Source organism: Monodelphis domestica, chromosome 2 (genome assembly GCF_027887165.1).
Source record: "Monodelphis domestica isolate mMonDom1 chromosome 2, mMonDom1.pri, whole genome shotgun sequence".
Classification (NCBI taxonomy): Eukaryota; Metazoa; Chordata; class Mammalia; order Didelphimorphia; family Didelphidae; genus Monodelphis; species Monodelphis domestica.
In genome coordinates, this window is record NC_077228.1 from 403,797,584 (window position 1) to 403,817,064 (window position 19,481).

A 19,481-nucleotide genomic window follows, 5' to 3' on the forward strand; every position below is an offset into this window, starting at 1 on the left:
TACACAGAGACTGATATACTGTGGTACAATTGAATGTAATGAACTTTTCCATTAGTGGCAATGCAGTGATCCAGAACAATTCAGAGGTATCTATGAGAAAGAACACTATCTACATTCAGTGGAAAAACTGTGGGAGTAAAAACACTGAAGAAAAACAAATGCTTGATTACATGGGTCAATGTGGAAATCATTGGGGATGTAGACTCTAAATGATCACCCTTGTACAAACATCAACAATATGGAAATGGGTTTTGATAAAGGACACATGTAAAATCCAGTGGAATTGTGCATCAGCTATGGGAAGGGGTGGGCAGTGTTGGGGAGGAAAGAACATGATTCTTATCACCAAGGAAAAATATTCTAAATTGACTAATGAAATAAAAATTTCAAAACAAATAAATATATAAAAGTCCATATCTCATTCCTTTTTGCCCCATCTTCCCCAAAAGGCAGGTAATAAGATTTAGATTATACATATATTATCATATAATAAATATTTCCCTGTTTGTCATGTAGTGAAACAAGACATGTATTGTTAACACTAGAGAAAAATTCATGGAAAAGTCTTTGCCTTTTTATACGTGGTCCCTCATAAGTAGAATGTTCTCCCTTCTCGTTCTCTCTCTTGAAATCTATAATTACCTTCAGGACTCAGCCTAAATGCCACCTCAAATATGTGGCCTTTCTTCATTTCTCTCCTATGTATCATTAGAACTCTTCCTGTCAATAAATAGAATTATTTTGCATTAATTTTATATATATATATGAGCTGTCTTATATTTAACAAGGGGTGAGAATAAGCATTTAGATAGCACTTATGTGCTGTGGCATTGTGCTAAGTGCTTTACAAATATTATCCTATTTGATCCTCATAGTTACCCTGGAAAGTAGATGCCATTGTTATCTTTATTGTACAGTTGAATAAATGTATATAGACAGAGTTTAAGAGTCTGAGAATGGATTTGAACTCAGGTGTTCCTGACATCAGACCTAGATCTCTATGCTCTGTGCCATCTAAATGTCTATTTATCTGTTTACATATATATATATATATATATATATATATATATATATATATATATATCTTCACCCTTGCTTCCCATCCCCACTAAAATAGAAGCTCTTTAAACACAGGAACAGTTTTACTTTTGTCTTTATATCATTAGGAACTAGTGTTATGCCTCATAGATATTAGGTGAATTTTTTAAAATTCAGATCATATTATAGCTTTAGAGTTGGAAGGGATTTTAAAAGCTTATCTAGTCTAATATCCTCATTTCATGATTCAGATACTGATTGACTTAACCAAGCTCAGGGAGGCGTTAAGTGGCAAGACCAAGATTCAAATTCTGATCTTGTGTTTCTAAATCCAATATGCCTTTCCTGATCAATTTGAATTATTAATTGAATTGAATGTCTGAATACCCTAAGAAAAGGTTGCCATATTCGTTTCCTGTGGTATTTTCCATTTCAGTTGACTCTTCTATCATTAAAATTAGGCCTGCCTACCCTAAATGATACATAATTCAGCTTCCCAGGTATTCTATAACATAGTTATCAGCATTAAACTCAATCCACATAGTCTCCATTCTCACAATTTCAAACTTTGTATTCTTTCCCATTATTCAAATAACTGAATTCATTCTGGGGCATATCAATTCTTCCCTAGGGCAGTCATTATCTCATTTGTCAAAAACTCATAATGCTGAATGGAATAAATTCAATAGAGGAAAAACCACATGCCAACAAAACTGAAGTCAATCTATTGTGTATATAGGCAAAGTACAATCATTTCTTATTTGAGACCTCACATAAAGTACTATCTCAGGATATTATGTTATTTAGACATTTGTTCAGAGAAAGACCAACTACTAATTTATATGAATTCATAATAAATGTTTGGTTAGATCCAGCTAGACCTTTTAAGGAAAAAGAGACCTATTTTGCCTATTGACAAGAATATTTCCACTAATTTTTTTCTAGTTAATGTCTGTACTTTTGAGAGGAAAATCTCTTTTCATTTCGAGACATGAAATATGAGGTAGGAAAAGTATTGTGATTCTGGGGATATGAACTTGTGATGTAATGTCCTATAGCCATAATTTTATCTCTTTTTGCTTCTGAGGAACAACTCAGACTTTTAAAGTCATACATTTTTCTTAGATTTAAAAGAGACCAAGGAAGATAGGTTTTCCAGGTTTGAAACTGGATCATAAATTCCTGATATTCATGGAAAATAGTTGAGTTAGTGGTATATATTGACCCACTTAGGGTACTATCAAAAACCTATTGAAATCTCTCCTTCAAAGTGAAATTACATTGTATGGAGTCATTTGCTCTTTCACAACAATCTGAATTATTACTTATTTGCTCCTAAGTTCCATATTCTTTTTCACAGTCTCTACGTTTTCATTCAAACTTTTGAAGAACCAAGAATGTACTCATAAGTCAACTAACACAGACTTTCCCTTCCTTCATTCTCCCAATGAAATACAATTATCAATATGTATCTCATTGTACTATAAAAGATATGGAACATTAGCAATTTGTGTAATTATATAAAAGAATGTTGAAAGCTCTTAATGGAAAGTCAACTTCATACAAAGGTTGAGATCAACCTCTAATTCTATTTTTAGACTTTCTGGAATTTATGCTATTGATTCATTAATGGAAAAAGACACAATGGAGAAAATAAAAAAATTCTACTGGGTTTCAGAAAGTTCTGAATGCCTTCTAATTGGAAATTTGTGCCCTAATGGCAATCTAAGCTTATAAAACAAAAATATAAAAAATATTTTCAGAAAATGTGCCCTGATTCAGAGTTAGATTATGTTTTCAGTTTGAAAGTTTATACAGACAGACTACTCTCCATGAAAATGATTTACAAGTGTACTAACATGTTTGGGAACAATATGTCTTCTAAACCTTATTTTCCATAAACAGTTTTTGCAGAAATATTTAGTCAAGTTTGGATTATAGGATGGCAACTATATAATTTAAAAATAAAATCAAATAAAAGTGTTTATAGAAATGCAAAAGTAGAGTTGCTTTGGTTAATGATATATTCCAAGTGACACTCAAGTACCACAAGCTACTTCCATTCTTCTTTGAAGGTGAAAAAGAACAGATATTACAGTAGATTAAATAGTATACAGTAAAGAAGCCTACATATATATGTATATATATACATATATATGAGACTCATCAATATTTTGTATTTTTAGCAGAATTATCCATTTTACCCAACAGGCAAAAGGAGGTCTACCCTAATCTGAAGCAATAAGTGGAAAAAAGGAGGTTCATTTTGAGTGAAAAAAAAACTGAAAGCCCCCAAAATGAAAAAAGGGGTCAATTCTAGCATTTTGGTGATAAATAGACCAGAGATGAGAGGCAGCATGATGTAAACTCAGTGCATCTCAGCTCAAATCTCAACTTTACTAGGTACTGTTTATGTGACTTTCAGAAAAGGCACAATTTTCTGTGTCCCAATTTTACAGTCTATAAAATGAAGGGCTTGGATTAGGTGCTCTCCAGGGTGTCTTCCAGCTCTGTTACTCTGGCACAATCTACAAGTGATCATGTAAAACATATTGTAACAAGAAAACAAACTCATTATTATCATTTTCATTATCATATAGTAATCTTTAAACTGTAGACAAAGGCAAAGAAGAGATCTATGCCTCTTTCTCCCCCTCCCAGAGAGCTATCCTATATAACAAATGGAATTTTTAAAGACAAAAAAGAGGGGGAAATATGTATAATTGATAGATGTATTGGAAAAAGTCTGAAAACATGTAAATGCACAACTCTTGTGTATCTTTTACTTCCACAAAGATGTGTGCTGGTTGTGTCATATCTCTTTTTTTAAGATAGGCTTAATCTTTATGTTTCCTACATTCACCTTTGCTTTTTTAAATTTGGTTGCTATTTTAATTTGCATTGTTGTAGTTATAGTGTATGTTGTATTCTTGGCTCTGATTATTTCATTCTTCATAATTTCATATAGATTTTTTCATGTTTCTCTGTATTCATCACAATCATTATTTCTTATAGCTCAGTAATTTACCACATTTTCTTTAGTAATTTAATAAAATATAACCAATCATTGGACATCTTGTTTGCTTCCAATTCTTCATTTTCACTAAGTGTTTCTAGAAATATTTTGGTGCTTATAAGGATGAACTTTTTAAAAGTATTTTTGATCCCCATGCCTAACATAGTAAGTACTTTTTTTACATGTTGATACAATATTAATAGTCATATTCTGTCTTTTGGCAATCCACATTTTCTCCCTCCCTTAACCCTCTCTCTATTCAAGAGAGTACATGTAACATGTATTATACATGTGTAATCATATAATACATATGTCCAAATTCAGTATATTGTGAAAGAAGACATATATAGCTTACACTAGAGAAAAATTCATGGAGGAAATAAAGTGAATAATGGCAAGCTTCAATTTGCATTGAGCCAGTCCCTTCTAAGGGAAATAACATCTTTTTTCATCATGAGTCCCTTGGGGTTGTCCCATATCCTTGAATTGGTAATATTAAAAAATTCATTCACAGATGATCATCATAATTATTGCTATTATTGTGTACAAGGTTCTCTTGGTTCTGCTCACTTCTCTTTGGTAGGGACTTCCTTCTTATTAATTGCCTCTTTGGGACATAAGGGAGCCATTACAGTATAGGCTATGTATTTCTCTTTTAATTGCTTTTTTTCTACAATGGTTTACCATTTCAAAGTTCCATAAACAATTTTCTAATGATGACAGTGTGCCTATAATCCCATAACTTCTTCAACTTTGACTCTTGGCATTTTAATGTCAAGTTTACCAATATTTAGAATATAATGAGAAACTTTAGGGTTGGTTTGATTTAGATTTATCTCATTATTAGTGATTTGGATAATTCTTTCATATGGTTGTTAATTTATTTTTATGTTAATTTATTTATGTTGTTATGTTATGTAATTAATTTATGTTAATTTATAATTCTTCTTTTGAGAACAGTTTGCTCAGATTCTTTGACCATTTATCAGTTGGAGAGAAGATATACACATTGTATGTGTATTGCTTATATAATCTTATTTTTAAATTTTTTTAATTTAGAATATTTTTCTAAGGTTACATGATTCATGATTCCCTCTCCCCCTTCCCTTCCCCCTCCCAGAGCTGACAAGCAATTCCACTGGGTTATATATGTATCTTTGTTCAAAGCCTATCTCTGTGTTTTTCATATCTGCAGTAGAGTGATCTTTTAATGCCAAAATCTCAATCATATTCCCATTAATCCATGTGTTCGATCATATGTTTTTCTTCTGCATTTCTGTTCCCACAGTTCTTTCTCTCAATTTGGATAGCATTCTTTCTCATAAATTCCTTCAGATTGTCCTGGGTCATTGCATTGCTTCTAATAGAAAAGTGTATTACATTCGATTGTGCCATAATTTATCAGGCTTTGTGTACAATGTTCTCTTGGCTCTGCTCCTTTCACCTTGCATCAATTCCTGGAGGTCATTCCAGTTCACATATAAATACTCCAATTCATCATTCCTTTCAGTGCAAAAATATTTCATCACCATCAGATACCACAATTTGTTTAGCCATTCCCCAATGGTTGGACACCCCCTCATTTTTCAATTTTTTGCCACCACAAAGAGCACAGGCTATAAATATTTTTGTACAAGTATTGTTCTTTATTATCTCTTTGGGGATACAAATGCAGCAGTGGTATGGTTTGGTCAAAAGGTAGGCATTTTTTAAAAATGCATTGTACATAGTTTCAAATTGCCCTCCAGAATTGTTGGGCCAATTCATAACTTGTAATCTTATTTTTTTAATTTAATTTATTTTTCTATGGTTACACAATTCATATTGTTTGCCTCCTCCCTCTTGGAGTTGACAAGGAATTCCACTAGGTTATACAATATATTTGTAATAATATTTTAAAAACAAAACCACAAAATTTATATCTATATCAACAAGTGATAAATCATACGTTTTCTTCTGTACTTCTGCTCCCACAGTTCTTTCTCTAGATGTGGATAGCATTCTTTCTCATAAGTCTCTCAGAATTGTCCTGGATCATTGTATCGCCATTAGTAGCAAAGTCTATTAAATTTGATCATCCCACAATGTTTCATTCACTGTGTATAACATTCTCTTTTTGCTTATTGTACTCCGCATCAGTTCAGGTCTTTCTAGTTCTTTAAGAAACCATCCAATACATCATTCCTTATAACACAATAGTATTCTATCAACATCATATACCACAATTTGTTCAGTCATTCCCCAATCAAGGAACATTCCCTCAGTTTCCATTTTTTGTCACCACAAAAAGTGCTGCTATACATAATTTTGTATGAATGGATCTATGCCCATTTTTTAAATCTCTTTGGGATACAAGCCTAGGCTATGCATTCATTTAGAGCCCTTTGGGAATAATTCCAAATTGCCTTCCAGAATGGTTGGATCAATTCACAGCTCTATCAGCAATTCATTAGTGCCCCAATTTTGCCATATCCCCTCCAACATTTATTATTTTCCTTTACTGTCATATTGGCCAATCTGCTAAATGTGAGGTGGTACCCAAGAATTGTTTTGCTTTGCATTTATCTAATAAGGAAGGATTTAGAACATTTTTTTATATTCTTACTGATAGTTTAGGTCTTCATCTGAAAACTGCCTATTTTTTCCCCAATTGGGGAATGACTTGATTTCATATGTATTTGACTTAGTTCTTTATATATTTGAGAAATTACATCTTTATCAGAGATATTTGTTATGAAATTTTTTCCATTTGTTGCTTCCCTTCTAATCTTGGTTGTATTGTTTTGTTTTTACCATACCTTTTAAAATTACTATAAAATATATTATTCATTTTACTTTTGTAATGTTCTCTGTCTCTTGTTTGGTCTTAAATTCTTCCCTTTTTCATAGATTAGACAGACAAACTAGTTTATGTTCACCTTATTTACTTATAATATCACTCTTTATGTTGAAGTCATATACCTATTTTTAACTTATTTTGGTATAGGATATGAGGTATCCATCTTAACCTAATTTTTGCTATGCTGTTTTCCAATTTTCCCAGCAGTTTTTGTCAAATATTGGGTTCTTATTCCAAAAGCTAGGCTCTTTGGATTTATCAAACACTAGATTTCTGAGAATATTTACCCTACTCTATTCCATTGATCCACTCTTCTATTTCTTAGCTAGTACCAGATTGTTTTGTTTATCACTGCCTTATAGTACAATTTAAGGCCTGGAACTGGTAGGCCACCATCCATCACATTTTTTTCCATTAGTTCCCTTTATTTTCTTAATCTTTTGTTTTTCCAGATGAATTTTGTTATTGTTTTTTCTAGTTCTACAAAAAAAATTTTTTTGATAGTTTGATAGGTATGGCACTGAATAAGGATTTATATAATCTCAGATAACAAAACTTTATCAGATAATTTTGGTGCATTTTTTTTCCTATTTGACTGCTCCCCTTTTCATTCTAAAACATCATTTTGTCATTGCAGACTATTTTGCTTTATGTTATGAAAATTAAGTCACAAAACCCTGTTTTCCTCAATTTCTTCTTCTGCTATGTGAGCTGGAGAAGGAAATGGCAAACCATTTCAGTATCTTTGCCAAGAAAACCCCAAATCAGGTCAGGAAGAGTTGTGCACAATTGAACAATAATAGCAACAACCAAGTTCAATAGTCTTTCATCCACGCTAGTATGTTTCAAGGTGTATATTTTTAGGATAGGGAAACACAAGGATGGAAAGGTGATATAGTATATTATATAGAATGCTAAATTTGGAGAGAAGACTTGGGTTTAAAACTGCCAAAGATATTTCCTAGATAGAAGACACTCTCTTCCTTTGCAATTATGATGTAATGGTTAGAGTCCTCAGACTGAAATCAGGAAACCCAGGAGTTCAAAACCTTTTTTCAGACCCTTAATAACCCAGGGCAAATCACTTAGCCTTCATCTGCCTCAGTTTCCTCAACTATGGAACAATGATAATAATGGCCCCTACTTCCCAGAATTGTTGAGATGATAGAATGAAATAATATTTGTAAAGTACTTAGCACAGTACTAGGCCTATAGTGGACATTTGCTAAAGGATTATTTCCTTCCTATACATTAGTTCATGGTTTGTATGAAAAAAAATACCAGAATTTTGTCAGACTTCAACTGCTAAAATGGTGAACATTATATGGCAATCAAGAAAAAACTAATTTGATTGTATTTCAATAAACCACACTTCTGTGATTTCCTCAATGTTTGTCCTTCTTCTGTGGATGCAAACCATAAGACTTAATTGTTGACCTTCATGAATTTTTATAGCCCAAAATACCATACTCTGAATGTCAACATTCTACCAGTAAATCCATACACAGTAAGCTAGATGAGTCCACTGACAACAGATATATACTCAAAACCTTAATAACTTATTAGAACCTACCAGAGTTTACTCTCAATTGGCAAAGCCTTAGGGAACCCAGACTCTTCTTAATGCCATGATGAGTCATCAAAGGAAGGCTGTGGTGGAGGAATGTGAACTTTAGCTACAATGATAGGAAGTATCTAGAACATGAACACTGTTTGTCAAAAGTGTGGTTTGCCATACTTTGATCTGTTAAGAGAGTATATCTAAAGTGCTTGTCCAATTCTGAGTGGCTCATTTTAGAAAGCATTTTGAGAAACTGGATTATATCCAGAGAAAGATAACCAGGATTGGAGACAAGGACTAGGAACTTTATTCTTTGAGAATTAGTTCAAAGAAATAGGCAATTACATCGGAAGAAAAGACTTGGACATGGGGGAGGGAAGTTCACATATGTGAAGTGTTTCTAGTGGAAATGAATGAATAGAAAAATAATTATTAAGCCTTTACTATGTACCAAGAAATGTGCTATACACCAGGGGTACATTTAGAAGAGTAAGATCATCCCTGTTTTAAAGGAACTCACATTCTAACTGGGAGAAGATAATACATACTAGATGGTTTGGCTGCAGAGTAAATGGCAGAGCCCAGAGGTCCTGAGAGTACATTGGTGTGTCCAAGAGGGGTCCAAGGTATAATGGAAGGGCAAGTGTTAAGGACTAGTATTCCTTAGGATATAGCAACTGGGTCAAAGCAAGGTCCATCTTACTGAAAAGATTGCATTTGGTGACTCTTAGCTCTAGGAGTCCCTGAGGGAATAGTCAAGACATATGGGTGGAAGTGTTGACTTAATGGAAAGCAGCAGAATCTATTTTGTATTTGTCAAGTAGACAGGCTTCTTGGATATCAAGGCTAAAGAGACTACTACTGATTTTAACATTGTGTTGTTGAGAATAATTATTCTCTATACACCCTTGCTTAACATAGGAAAGTTATTTCCTAATAATTAAAGTCATACAAAAATAGAATTGGCTAGGTCAGAATTTAGTCATCCTGTTAGTACAAGTCTTTAAGTAGAGACAATATGATCATTTATCTGGCATTTTCTAGAGGGGATTTATGCTTGGGTGAATGTTGGACTAGCTGGCATCTGTAAAGTTCTTTCCAATTCTGAGATTACAATTCTGTGAAATGAACAGATGAGAATGCTTGGAACCTTGATTCCTGGATTCTCCAGTATCAAAGGATTTACCAGTAACTTTATAATAGTTCCTACAATAGCCATATCTATTACAGTCACCCATAATTTCAATTTTTACCATTCAACTTCCTGAAATGAAAATATTTTACTTTTAAATTTTAAACAAAGAATATGGTTACTGATTGGTGACAGTGCCTAAAATGTAAATGGGGAAATTGACATTTTTCAGGCTTACCAAAAAGCCCACCTTGGTAACCATGTTTCCTATAGCTTTTTTAATTCCTACTCTTTCCTTTTACCTTTTCTTTAGTCCCAAGCAGCTATTTGGAAAATGAAAATTTAAAGGTTATGTTTATTTATGCTGTTTTGGGGAAAAATTTTCCTTCCAGCTATTCTTTTACATAACAAAACACACTTAGTTTTTTGAAGTTTCTGAAAGGTTAGGTGATTATTTTCATCCTTTTTGCATTTTTACCTGCTGTTGCTCTTTCCCATCTGTCCTAAGTAAATACCTGAAAGCATCTAAATATCTTTTATGCTTCTAGACAATTGTAAATCTATCAGAACGGTCTTTCAGATGGAAATTTTCCCTGTCGTGGCTAACCAGATTTTGAAGATGCAAATAATGTTGTCCTTTCTCTACATTTACTAGAAACACACACTATGAATTGTAAGTTACTGAATTTATAATAAAAGTCTTATCCTTATGCCTCATTGAGGCATAGAAATGACTCTTTTCTCAAAGTTTAGATGTGCAAAGTCTCAGTTCTTGCAGATTCTAAAAGGTTAAAAGGTTTTCAATATGACCCTGATGACACATTGTATGACTCTCAAGGTGCCACTGAAAGAGTAGTAGATCTAAATTCAGATGTTGGTTAAAATACTTACTATTTGATTTACTACCTGTATGACCTTAGCCTTAATCTCTTCCTTTTTCTAGACCCAGATTCCTCCTCTAAAAAAATGAGTGCATTGCACTAGTATGAAACCAGAGAGACTGATCAATCTAGCTAAGTATAGAGATGCTCATGAGTAGAGAGCTAGCCATAATCTTGTAATTTGATCTTTATAATTAATTAATTAATTTTTAAACACTCATGAAGACCATGAAGTAGGTCTAATAAAGTAGAAACAGTTAGAATTAATGCTATTTCTTTAAGTCAACAGGTTGTTCATGTTTTTAAAGGAAAAAGATTCATCAATTTCTCCTATCCCTTTTTAATACCTGCATTTGATGACAAATATCACTCTAAATGAGTGCTTCTGTAATAAATTAATATTCATATTAGTAAGCAAAGCTTAAAACTCATAATATCAAAATGATATTTATTGAAAGATGTTCTGCATAGATGGGAAAGCCTTGGGAAGGTTGGAGGATAGTGCTACAAATCTTTGCCTCCACTTCAATTCATGCCGACTGTGACATTTTTCCAAGCCTCCTTGGTCCATCAGTATTGGAGGGAAGCATCACTGTATCTGCAGCTTCAAATTCCCTGAGTTTTGTCATGTAGTCTAAGTCACATGCCCCATGTGAAAACTGTCATGAATGGCCCAACTGGCTGAACCTCTTTTACTAACATACATGGACCTAGCCAAATTGAATTATTAAAAAGCTGGCCCACCCTTGAAAACTTGCTGATCCCTAATGAGCAGCCTATCAATGTTTTGTTACTTTGGTTATATCTTTAATAAACTCCTTTTATTTTTCTTTGTGCTGAGTTTTGCCTTGTTAGTTACAATAAAAGCGCCAAAGAAAGAGTTTTCTTTTCAACACATACTAAGAAAAAAGGACAAAAATATACAATGGTACAACTCTCTATGTGTGCCTCCACTATAACTCATGACTAGGGATGGTTGGGATAGAGGACCATAATAGCAGCTCATCAAATATGGCTACCTTTTCAGCTCTTTTTGTTTTCAACCATCTCTCTCCTCCTTTCAGTTAATTAGCAAGTATTCCTAAATAATTTATTTCTTCACATTCATAAATTGTTTCGTCCTGCTTTCTGTTTGCACAGACTAAGTGTTTGACCATGAAAATTTGATGATGAATGTATATTGGAGGAGTGCAGAGATAGTAAAGGGGGTATACCAATGGCTAGCTGAAATATACACAGGACTTAAGATAGAGCAAAGATTCTAATCTCTTGCTAACAGATTTGGAATCTTTCTTGAGCTTGGTGGAAAGTAGTTAGATTGTTATTGTATTAATAATTCAAGACTAGGTGATGCAATGGATAGACCTGAAATGGGATTAATGCTAACTGGATCTCATCCAAAGAATTGATTAATGACTCAAACTGACTCCATTTTGAGGAAACAAGCTTTGTTATAAGAGAATAATATAGTAACAGAGTAGTTAGTATAGTAGCTTAGTAATTATAGTAAGGTAGAAAGGTAAAGTGGTGTGGTAAAGTAGAGAATGAGAGAATAAAAGGTAAGAGTTAAGATGTAAGAGAGTGGGTAGGGGTTTTCAGGAATGACTTTTTATCTTGAATAGTTACTAAGGGAGGGGTCATTTATTTGGGTAGTGCTGTTGCCCTGTGTCTCCAGGGAACTGATGTCATTTTCCCCATGGTCCACTTTGGTCTGCATGGCTTTACCCATGGTTCACTCTGTTTGCCCCCTGGGAGGGGGGGAGGAAACTGAAATATAAATGGGATGCTAATGATATATTAAATACCTTGGGGCAACTTTAGGTCACTTTTGCCTGATTCTTTACAGACTTCAAAGGAGGACAGTGGATTATAGAAACTGAGCATTGTTTAAACTTAGTCCTCCTGTAAGACTGGGGAACTGAAACACCTGTGTTTGCTGTTAAGAGATCCCAATTGATGACCTAGGTTATGCCTAAAGATTGATGTGAGGGGTTTTCTCACAATTACGATTCTTAGCAAATCATATGTCTTATATGAATGGTAACCCCATTCTAATCAACTAGCTATTGTTTCCATGTTCTTTTGATTGTGAATAGCTATTTTGCAGGGCTTATGGAACATTTCAGTCCAAATTACCTAGAGTCAAAAAGATTTGAGTTTAAGTCCAGCCTCTAACATGTACTAGCTGTGTGATCCTGGGTAAAATACTTAATATTTGTTGCCTCAGTCTCTTTGTCTATAAAATGGGAGTAATAATAGCAGCTACCCTTATGCTCCAAAGGGTTTTTGAGAGGATAAAAAGATAATATTTGTAATGCATTTTGTAAACCTTTAAGAGCTAGATAAATGTTAACTGTTGTTATTAATGTTATTTTTTTAATAATTATTTCAGGAAATTTCCCAATTACAGACTTTAAATTGATGCTGGGGTTGCCCTTTTTGCCCCCAATGTAAGCAAGCCATTCATTGTGGCTAAAGCAGTTAGTTTTAAATACAGATGCCTAAAACAGAGCAATTTCCAATTAATCTCTCCCATCTGAATCCTCAAGAAAGAAAGAAGGTAAGCAGGAAGGGAGTATTCAAAGAGAGAAATCTCCATCTAAAGCCAAGCAGATATAGGCATGGCCTTGAAGTATTGGGGCAACTAGGCAGTGCAGTGGATAGACTGCCAGGCCTGGAGTTAAAAAAGACTAATTTTCCCAAGTTCAAATTCGACCTAAGATTTAATATTTGTGGGATCTTTGGGCAAGTCATTTAACCCTGTTTGTCTCAGTTTCCTCATCTGTCAAATGAGTTAGAAAAGGAAATAGCAAACCCACTCCAATATCTTTGGTGAAACAAACAAAAATCTATATCCTGTAATCCTATGGATTACTCATGTTTGGAAACTTAAAACAAACAAAAAAATACTTTGTCTTTAACAAAAGAACAAGAAAGAAGAAAAGAAAGAGTTGGGTGCTCATTACATGGCTAACTTCAGACCTGTTCTTATAGAAATAGAAGGCTGTTCTTCATGGCCTTGGCTAGACTGAGAAACTCACTTCTGCATAGGTGATTATGTATTTAAAGAACAAAGATGCCACAGTTTATTCACAGCCTGGATTCTGATTTAACTCTTGATTCTCTTGGGCTAGTCTCTCACCTCTAAAACATGCGATCTAGGTAAAATGAGCAGCTCAAGATTCACTTAGAACCCTTTATTCAATCTTCTTATAATGGGATATCTTTCATCTTTGAAATGGGCTGGCAGGCAATTACCCAGGTATAGAATAGACCCAAATCCTACTGGGGCTGGGATTGGTGATAATTTCCTGGTAGAGAGAGTACTCACACTGATGAGATCTTTTGAAGTAAGAAAGAAAATTATAGCTGGTTCTAGAAGCACAATGTATATTTAATACTTCAAATCTTAAATGCCACCAGCTTCTTAATATGGACCTAACGTTTGAATGGCACTGTATTTACTTTCCCTCTGCCTTGGACTTTTTTTACCCTTCTTCTTGGCCCTGTATTTTTTTTCCTCTCCCTGGGATCCATGCATAGCTTACACTAACAAGTAACAGCTGAGCAGCTGTGCTTCTAGCCCTGCCTATGGGAGGTGATTACACTCTGCAGTCTCTGCCAAATGCACACTCAAGATATTCAGCTCTTCCTTTAATGAAGGGAAGAGAGGAAAGAAAGGATAAAGAACTGTGGAGTTTAGGAGCCATTCTGAGAGCTGCTTGATGCAATTTATTGCTTAGGTAATCATTCCTTTTATCAGAGTTTGTTAAGAAAAACAGATTAGATGCCTAATGGTTTGCGTCAAGAAGTACTTGAAAGAAAGAAAAATACTAATAAAACATTTTACTTATAAGAATATTCTAAATTTTAATTTAAAGTTAAAGATTTAAAATTTTAAGATTTTATTTTTAAAGTGGACATTAATGGAATGTAGACTTATTTTCTTTAGAGATAAATACACACATCTAAACAATATAATGATTGATTATGTAATTGATTATGTATTCATTTTAAATATGTTTCTTTTTGTTCTCTGCCAAAGCTGGAACTAGGGAGGAACAACTGAGGTTTTGTCCTAGAATGAGAAATTTAGAGGGCAACAATAACAGCTGTATTCCTTTTCCTTTTTTTTAAATAACAAGCACTTAGCACATTATCTGACACATATTAGGTGCTTAATAAATGTTTATTTATTGACTGGGGATGGGATTGAACTATAATGGGTCTCATGACATTATGATTGTAGCTTGTGGCATGGATAGGGAGCAGATAAGTGTCTTGTCCTGGCTTGGTTTGGGCTCTCAATCCTATTCCTCATCTTGAGGCTCCCCAGGTAAAATGAGAGAGATGACAGAAGCTGTATCTAGTAGGATCTGAGCTCTCACCATGCCTTGCAGAGAGGAGTGAACTCAATCCCTAGTTGGGATTTAGCAAGTCAAACCCCTCAATAATTGTAGTTAGTGGTAGACTAGTAATCCAAGTATAGGGAAAGTACAGCAAGATGGGAGTGGATATGTAGGCTATCTGTTGCTCATGTACTACCTTGCTGACAAATTCATGTGCTTACTCTCCCTGAAATTTAGGTCCAAAGTGTCCTGGAACAACTGAGGGGGTCCATTCTTGTTCAGCTGCTTATCCTGAGTCATGATACCAGGGACCAGCATTCCCAAAAAGCCAGAACCCCATGTCAGCCTTGATTATGTCTCAAGGAGTCCAGATTTCAATAACTTGAATGAAATGCCCCAGACCAGGAGTCAGAAGATATGGCCATTAAGCCACTGTTTTGGAAGTAGGTCTGGGTCTCTATTCTTTTATTTGTATTGTGATTTGAATTCTTCCAAAGCCTGTGTCCAATTCACTAGACTTCCTGCATTTTTGCTTGGTGTTCCTTGGTCCTCCTCTGCTCCATGTGTTCTTTGTTCATTACCTGGATAGAAACTGTCAATTATAGTTTCTTTTTTCTTTTTCTGTTGTTTACTCATATTTTTTCCTCCCCTCTCCCACATTGGCTATATTCTTGTTCCTCTGTTTATTTGCTGGATCTGTGGGTTTGGGCTATTCTGTACTAAAGGGGCTTCTTCTCTGCTCTACAGATTAACTGGTTTAAACTGAAGGAGTTGACCTGTTGTATCAATGAGCCCTGAGGTCAGATCTTTCCTAAGCCAGTAGAAACTGAAGGTGAAGGTGTGGAGGCTGAAAGTAGTTAACTTCATCCTCGTCTCTACTCCTTTCTGCCAGCCGCTTCCCTACCAGTTGCCAGGTCAGAGCCCTGAGTTTCCTGTGGTTATTGGGATCCTAATCATCCAGATTCTAACCCGGGTATCAGTGCAGTAGGTGGGGAAGGAATATTGGAGATTGAGCTTCCCTGTCCTCTGGAAAATTCTTATCTGCGCTGTTGCTAGATAGGATTAAGCCAGCAGAGCTGATCTGCAGACCTAGATGTGCCCTGAGGCCAAAACCTCCAGAGGCAGAGGCCCAAGATGGAAGAATTGTGGCTGAAGGCTCTGACCAGGTTGCCCTCCTCTCTGCCCTCTCCTCCAGCTGCCTCCCTGCCAGCTGTGGTCAGAGCCCTGAGCTTCGTGTAATGGTAGCAAGGTACTCCCTCCTGGCTGGAGCCCTTACCCTGAGATCCCACCAACCTCTCTAATTGAATCTCAGCACAGTAAGTGGGGGAAGGGTCCTGGGACCCTCCTTCTTTCTTTTCCTAAGACCTGAGAATTCAAGGTTCTCAGTGTAACTTTTAAGTTGAATAGAATAGGGAGGTCACCTGGCTCTGTCCTGCTCTTGGATTTGGTTTTATGTCCCCCTTGAAGCTCTTTTATTTTTATTTGTGTGGAAGGGTTTTCATGGAAGACTTGACTTTTGCTGTTTCTAAGCCACCATCTTGACTCTGCCCCCTATTATTTTATTTATAAAATGGAAGTTTTAGACAAAGTGATCCTTTCCAGTTCAGAGAGTGGATACATCTATAATATCTGAGCTCTAAGAGAATTGTAGTTCAGTTCCATCTTAATTTAATGAGTTCAACAGGTCTTCCTTTATGAATTTGGACAAATTATTTTCCCTTTCCAGTATCTAAATGTCTTCTATATAATGAAACAATTTGACATGTAGATCCTTCTTCATGCAATAGATAGAACATGGATTCTTATTTAGAAACATGAGTTCAGTTCAGGGTTCTGCTTCCTATTACCTATTTTACTCTGTAGGTCTTATTTCCTCACATGTAAAAGAAGGGAATTGGATTCTTTATCTCTAAGGTACCTTTCATCTCCAACATTCTGTCATGATGTTTGAATATACATATATGTGAGGAGAAAGAACAGCTTTAATGTTTTTTTCAGTCCTCTCCACTTAAACATTTATATTTTGTGACACCTTCCCTACCTTGCACCTTGTATTAATTATCAGACTCTTTGGATATAAAGAAAGAGGAAAAATCTTACTTGCACACAGAGAATAATTAGCTATTCTCTCTTGAACCTCCCTCAGTTTCTTTTCTACACAACCATTTATGTCTACCATCTTTCCAAAGTCCTTGCCATTGTCCCTACTTTTGGAAACAGGACCTCCAGAAACCATAATTCCTTTCCATAAAGAGGCAAATCCAGTCATCTTTGAAGCTCTCACCATTTGACTGAGCTGTCATGATGGTGAAGCAGTGAGTACAAACTCACATAGGCCATTATATCTGAACAAATCCCCAAACTAGACTACGCTTCACATCTCATCCAGATGGCCATTTCTTGCCATGGACACAGTAATTAACATATATATGTACATGTACATATATATACATATTTTCCTTTTATAGGGAATGGATCAAATTTCCAGCCTCATGACTTCTCAGACCAAAACCTTTAGCTACCACTCTCAGATGTATGCTACTTTTCCCTTGTTAAAATGTAAGCTCCTGAGAATAGGGACTGTTTTACTTTTCTGTTTGTATCCAAGATCTTCATATAGTCCTTGTAACACAGCAAGATGTTATTAAATACTTTTAAACTAAATGAATATCTCTCTGTCTGTCTGTCTCTCTTTCTGTCTCTTTTTCTCTCTCTGTTTCTTCACACACTTGTGCACACACTTATACAGATGCACATATACACACATGGAAAATATATTACTCTATGCTATGCAAATATAGACAACATATTAACATGTTCACATATAATATAAACATTCATATTTTATGTGTATTTCAGAAAATATCCCATTATCTTTAATATAGATCCAAAGAGAAAAATAAGAAAAGCAGCTTACTTCCATGTACTACTTCATAGTTGCAAAGCACTTTGCCTATATTTGCCTATATATTCTGCTGAAACAAAAAAGAAAATTTATAGAGACTATTGGCAAGGCAAGAAAATGAATAAATGGCTCAGGAGGCATTTCCAAATGTTACATCTAAACCATTTTCCCAGGAATAGAAAAGAACCCTAGTGTACGGCCAAAGCAAAGAGGATACAATTATCCAATGAATTTGGGACCAGTTGGCCAGGCAAATACTTCTGATTCAAAATAATAAATACAAAAGAAATAGACAAATTTGGTCAAAAAAATTCCAGGTTAATATGAACTAAACTTGTCAGAAAATCCAATCAACCTCTCCCTGTATGCTGTTCTTTCATTAGAACATAAGATTTCTGAGAGTAAAATACTGTTTTCTATTTGTATCTTTAGCACTTCAGCCTAGTGTGTGGTAATACTACCACTATTGTACCAATGGTACACATTACTATTTAGGACATAGGCTTAATAATTTTTTTTCATTCACCAAGTAATAACTCCTCTAAAGAGAAGTTAAAGGATATGGATTCTTTAAATTGAAAGATTTACGTGTAACCTGCTGGATATAGCCAGTTAGGAGAGTAATGCCATGAAAAATTTAGGAATTACCTCTGGTGTATTTCCTGGTAATATAAGAGAGAAGATATGCAAAACAAAATATTTAATGTGGATATCTCAGACATCTGATCTGAGCCCAAACTTTTGCTAAGACCTCCATAGGACTTCTTTTCTTCCTTTTTCCTTCATTAATTTAAAAAATGTTGGGGGGTTGCTTAAAAAAGAAGCCTCCCCCATATGAAACCCTAGATCCCAGCTTTTCAGAATCGCTAACCCTCTGATTCAAATTGATGCATATGTAGACTTTGTAAGTGATTAAGACATGCATGCCTTTCTTCCTGAGAAGTAGCTATTTATTAGGAAATTTCCACTCCAGTAATTGGTTGTCATGTCTTATCTGGGGAGTTGCAGAACATAGTCCAAAATGGTTTTGATATGCATCCTATATAATCAATTCTCCTGCTCTTCAAAGGAAAACCTCCCTAAGATTTATTCCAGTCATCAAAGGACTTTGAAGGAAGGCCTGTAGTTTAAAAACAAACATTCAAATGTTTCCTTTAAATGGATGTCCATGTTTTTACCCCCAACAAGCAAGTGCAGCTCAACAGAAATCCATTTTTCAAGGCAAAGAGACAAAAAAGAAAAAGAAGAAGAAAGGAAAGCAGGGTATACCACAATTCAGAGTCAAACTGCAATATTTTAATGTTACACAGTGGTGAGATCTATTTTACTCACTGATTATAATTATTAGCTAATAGAAAGTATTTGAGGTAATATGGTAAATAGCCAACTTTCTACTTTCCTTCCATCAAACCTGAACTCTCATATCCTTATGTATTTTTCAAATTAGTAACCAATGTAAAACACTCAAAAGGCTCCAGAAGAAGAAATGGAATCACTATAGCAGCAGAATTGAGTGGGGTTGGGCACAAAGAAGTGAAAGCAAAGCAGACCTGTGGTTTGGGAAATGGTCAGACTAATGGAAGTAAAAGGGTATGATCACACTCTAAAAATTTTCAAATATGAAAAATGTGAAAATCTAAAGATGGTTGGGGGAAAAAGTAAAGTATAAAGGTTATGTTTTAAGTTTTCAGAATGAGAATTCAAAATTTAGTAAAAATTGTTGAGAAGGGGGCAGCTGGGTGGCACAGTGGATTGAGAGT